This window comes from Mastomys coucha, unplaced genomic scaffold (genome assembly GCF_008632895.1).
Source record: "Mastomys coucha isolate ucsf_1 unplaced genomic scaffold, UCSF_Mcou_1 pScaffold3, whole genome shotgun sequence".
Taxonomy (NCBI): Eukaryota; Metazoa; Chordata; class Mammalia; order Rodentia; family Muridae; genus Mastomys; species Mastomys coucha.
The window spans coordinates 8,787,866-8,793,317 of record NW_022196909.1 but is presented as its reverse complement, the minus strand read 5'-3'; the positions used below and the strand labels follow the sequence as shown (position 1 = coordinate 8,793,317).

The 5,452-nt window shown below is 42.4% G+C and overlaps 1 long non-coding RNA gene across 1 annotated transcript in view; it reads right to left on the bottom strand.

Annotated features, from left to right (window-relative positions):
- Nucleotides 1-801: 801 nt before the first annotated feature.
- LOC116075025 overlaps nt 802-5,452 on the bottom strand; it is a 13,926-nt gene continuing 9,275 nt past the window's right edge. The window contains exons 3-4 of the long non-coding RNA XR_004112385.1: nt 3,067-3,181; nt 802-1,723 (exon numbers count right to left, since the gene is read on the bottom strand). This is a non-coding gene — a long non-coding RNA (uncharacterized LOC116075025). The remainder of the gene's footprint in view (nt 1,724-3,066; nt 3,182-5,452) is intronic.

Here is a 5,452-nt window from a genome sequence, read left to right as displayed (position 1 = left end):
CGACCACATGGTGGCTCACAACCATCTATAATGGACTCTGATGCACTCTTCTGGTGTGTCTGAAGATAGCTACAGAAAAGGTGATTGGATGCTTTAAGCATGGCTTAATGGCCCATCCTAGTAGGAGCATTAGGGGTAACTTGAACTATGGGAGCCCTGCTCAAGAAATCTCAGAAGGGAAGAATATTAGTAAGTGGTCTACTTAGGAATGTTAGTAAGAGATGGCTCTTATGGTATTTTGTCAGAGCATAACTGCTTTTTGCCTTTGTCCTAAAGATCTGCCTGAAACTAAGCTGAGTTTTAGATTAATGACACTGACAGAGATTTCAAGACATTGACTGTACCATGTGGTTATTGGTAATCACTCTTTTTTTTTTTTTTTTAAGATTTATTTATTTATTATGTGTAAGTACACTGTAGCTGTTTTCAGACACACCAGAAGAGGGCATCAGATCTCATTACGGATGGTTGTGAGCCACCACGTGGCTGCTGGGATTTTGGTAATCACTCTTATGAATATTGAAAAGGAACAAGATGGATTAAGAGAAATACAAAATGTACAGTTTGAAAAGAAAAGGATCACCAGGAAGTGTAATGGGGCTGAGCTCAGTGCTCAGAGATAAAACGTTTAAAGAAGTCTTCCGCCAAACGGAACAAAGGAAGTGCTGGCTTCAGGGCCAGGCCCCACCCAGCCAAGTGTCCAATTTAAGAAAAGGAATGATGGCACCCATGCCGTCAGTGTTACCAAGAAACAAATGGGCGAAGGCCTGTGGATTTGAAGGAAAGCACAGATACCGGTCATTCGTGAGAATAGAATGCTACTTTACTTAGGAACTTAGCTCCAATGTATATACTGGCCAAACGGAATGGAAAAACCCAGAAGGACAGTGGAAAAGTACCCTGTTTACAAGTTCATTGTTTTCTTAGGCCAGGCAGGAAATGACTCAGGGATATTGTGGTTTGGCTAAAAACACAGTGTGCTGATGCCTTGGGCGACCAATTAGCAGAACAATTCATCTTAGAGAGGGGACCAGGACCCAACAATTCCCCCTTTTTATTTTTTAACTAGCACCTGTCTTAGGTGACTCATGGATGTCAGTGTTTATCTTACCCGTCATTTTAACAATTGTACTGCAAACTTTGGTCCCCTAAGTAAAGAGTCCCCTGAAGCTAGGGGAACTCATCTTTCATTAATTTGAATAATTTGATTAGCCAATTGAGTGGCAAAATTTGTAAACTTTTCATTCCAAAGACCCTTTAAATAATGATTTAATTGTTTCAGGGCTGCTATAGCATTATAAACTCTAGCAGGGGTCACACAAATGTATGAAAAATAGGGGAGCAGGAAGCCATATGTGCTTCCCACAATAAATCAAGTTGTTCCTTTAAAAGTGCTGTTTGTTGATTCAGATTTAAAATTCCCAATTGAATGATAGAATTTAAATTATTTTGAGTGGAAAGAGCGTCTACTACTTCCCCAGAAAGTTTGTCCACCATGCTTGCCACGACAAAAGATTGAGAAATACAATGCCAGAAACAGTGGCTGCAGTAGCCACGGCAGCAATAGCTGTAATAATCGCAGCAGTGATGCCAAAATCCCTCTTGTGTCGGTCAGGACCAGTTGGTTCGCTCCTGAATGTTCCATGGGCAGTGGGACTATGCCAGGGACCCGTACAACTAAGGCAGAGTCCTCTGGTCCCCAACAGCTTCTTAGATGAAAAATCTGTGAAGAGCAATTAAGACTCTGTCCAGCATTATTTTCAAACCACAAAGAAAAATGGAGAGAGAAATGAAGAAATACTAACCAAGAAATATTTTTAAGTATAGAAACCCAAAGGGTATCTGTGAGCCTGAAAACTCCTGTGATATTTGCTTGTTCTTCATCAAAACTAATGGCAGCCTCCAGTTTTTCTGAAGAGAGGGGCCACTGCTCCACCCACACTGGATCATCGCTTTTCCAAGAGATGAGTATGGGTTTTAAAGCAGGAGGCGATTGAGCAGTGACCCTCATGATAAATTTCTTAATCCCGTTTTATCTTGGCTATCCCTAGTAATAAGGTCTTTATCAGATATGGGTTGAGGATCTCCTTGTAAATAGTTTCCTAGGCCTTTCCCCCAGAGCAAATCTGTTTGTGGAGCATACGTGGGGTGGGTTGGGTAGTAATTACAGCTCCCGTATCATGTAATATATCCCACCCCCATCCACCAGCAGCATTTCTTTAGCCTGTCTTAGTACATTGCTCTTGATATTCTCCCCTCCATATAAGATAGTCTCCTCCAGATAACACTGCTTTGCATAACTGTTGCCAATCAGAGGGAGTACAATTTAAAATTGCAAAAGATTCCAAAATAGCACTAGTGAGGGGAACATGAGACCCATAAGCAGTCACTGCCTCCTTTAGTTGTTTTATGTCTTTGAGATTAAGGGGAGCATGCTCCCTTACCAGCTGTCCTTGGGGGTTCTGAGTCTCAATGACAGGATATGCTACTCCCGCACAAACACTCTCCAACGGAGCCAAAGCCACTTTTCCTAAATCAGGGTCTAAGGGATTAGTCTTAGGAGGTCTTTCTTTTCCCCTCACCTTATACTCTTTAACCTTCTTAGACAATTCCTCTACTTCCTTCTCTAATCTCTTTTCCTCATCTGAGGAGGAGGATTCATTTAAAGAGTCCTCAGATGCCTGTAAAGACTTCTCAGAACAATCATCCTGTGCTGCTTCAAAAGTTTGATTAATTTCAACCATCTGTTTTTTTACTTTCGCATTTTCACTTAATAAAGTGTCCTTCACTAGCCTCCACAAAGAGAATGTTGCTATAAGGAAAGTCTTGGGACCCTCCTTTTGAAGCCTTTTTTGCAAATCAGTTTTAACCTGTTCCCAATCAGGAATATTAAGTCCTCCCGAGTAGCTAAACCAAGGACTGGTCTTTTTCAAGGTTTTAATAAACACTTTGGCTATTTTTATCTTAATGCCAGTTCCTTGCTGTTTTAATAAATCCACCAATAGGTCTACAAGCAGTAGACTTGAGCTAATGGTGCCCATCTTCAATACACCCCATTCTCCTTACCTGCTGGCCGGCCTTCCACGACATTACTTCAGGGACTCCTTTGTTTCCCAATCTCAGTGGGACCTCCACTTAATGGCACCTGCTCCATCAATGTTACCAAGAAACGGGCAAAGGCCTGAGTATTTGAAAGAAAGCACAGACACAAGTCACTCGTGAGAAGAGAATGCTGCTTTACTTAGGAACTTATATATATATATATATATATCCGGCCAAACAGAATGGAAAAAACCCAGAAGCACAGTGGAAAAAATACCCTATTTACAAGTTTGTTGTTTTCGTGGGCCAGGCAGGAAATGACTCAGGCTATTGTAGTTTGGCTAAAAACACAGTGTGCTGATGCCTTGGGTGACAAGCTAGCAGAGCAACTCATCTTAGAGAGGGGGCCAGGGCCCAACAAAGGAACACAGAAAAACATAAGAGCGAAGGAGACCATAAGCAACAGAAAGCTGGTGTTAATGTCATTGAACAAGGGGGCCATGTTCCAGCCCCATCAAACAATAGAACTTGGCAGCTTCAGCCACATGGTCCTGGCTTTGGAATTAAGAATACTAGAAAAGGGTTGTGGAATCTTCAGCTAAGGGAAGCTACCGAGGGCAGGTATGTATCGGAGGTGTCCCTGCATGGAGGCTTAGAGGGGCATTACATGAAGCTGTGAAGGTGGGGGCTGGGATGTGGTGGAGACCCCCCCCCCAAGATGTGGATCATAGAATACCCAACAGGGAAAACTGCAGACCAGCATGGAACCAACCCAAAAGAGAGACGTGTGTATCAGTCAACAAAGAGGAAGAGATGTGAAGAGCCCTTTGACCTCAGACCCAGAGATGCAAAATGTGGAGTCTGTTCTACTGGTTTGAACTGTTATATTCGTCATGGGTACCCCACTCATGAAGAATCAGGAAGGAGGCTGCTGCAATAGCACAAGGTTAATTTTTTAATTAAAACTAGTATACTAGGGTCACTCTGTAATTGGGACCAGAGAAACCCTGAGGAAACAAAGCTCTAAGTTTTTATACCATTTCAGAACAGAGTTGTACAGCTTACAACATAGGTTACTCACAGTTTAAAACATGGGCTGGTTACACTTTATCTTTTTCATTGTTCTTTAGTTCCTATTGACCTTTCTCTTCCAGGTGAGGATAAGATACCTGTGATGTGCAGGAGGGGTGGGGGAGATCCTCCCTCCAGGGGATGTCTCCTGGAAATGTGCATTCTTTGGGGATGGGTGTTTGCTCTGTAAACTCCTCTAAAACCCCTTTGTCTTAAGGATAAGTGGACTTCCTTGCTTTCTGGTATTTCTATGAGGTATCTCCGTTTTGCTTAATTTCTACAGAACTTGCTTTTGTCCACTATTTCCTCACCGTGCCCCATTTCCTCCCTTTTGGAATGTGTGGTGAACATAGTAGAAAAAGGGCTTTTAGGCATGTAAAAATAGCTTAATCAGGAACCCCACTACCTCCAAGGCTACATCTCATCATCAGAACCCAGTAACATCACTTACCCAAGATAACCAGACAGTCCTAGAGCCCCATGATGCCCACTGTATAGAACATAAGCAAAGACCAAGAGCAGTGCTCTGTGTACCACCTTGATCTGCCTTAGAGCTGAAGAGTCTCCCCCAAGATCCCGACCCTTGATCACAGACTACTGTTAGAGACGGAACCCTACCAGGTGAGCAGCCTTGGTGACAAAGGCTCAGGACTGTAGTTAGAAACTCAGGGTATAAAGTTTGTGTGATGACCCTCAGCATGATAAATATGCAGTTTTGTTACACCAACTTTGCATACTTACTTCCTTGCTCACAACAAAATGGTAATATATATTATGTACCATTATATATTAGAAGTAAGTGATCTGATTTTTATCTTGATTTTAAAGGGATTTATAATTAAAACTGCCATAAACCTCAGAAGGGACTTTGGACTTTTAAATAGTATTGAGACTGTGATAGATGATGGGGACTTTTGAAGTTGTACTGAATGCATTTTTGCAATATGATATGGCTACAAGCCCATGGAAGTCAGGGAGTGGCATGTAGGCTTAGATTTTTCCAAAACCTACTTTAATAAGGGTTCTCAAATGATTTAACCTCCCTTCTAGCCCACCACCCACCAGAGGTAGTAGAAAAGAAAGGTTACTAGGATGTGGGAGAAGTAGACCTGTTTAGAAATAGTTTTTTTTTTCTCACCAAAATGAGCCAAGTCCCTGGTTGATTGAAGCTCTAATGCTTTCCCCACATGGCATAGAAATAGTTCTTTGGGGTGATTTCAGGCTTCACTGTCAGGATACCAGCAGTTCAGTCTACTAGCAAACCACCAACCATGAATCAGCAGCTTCGGCTCAGTCCACTCGGCAGACACCACACACACACACACACACACACACACAC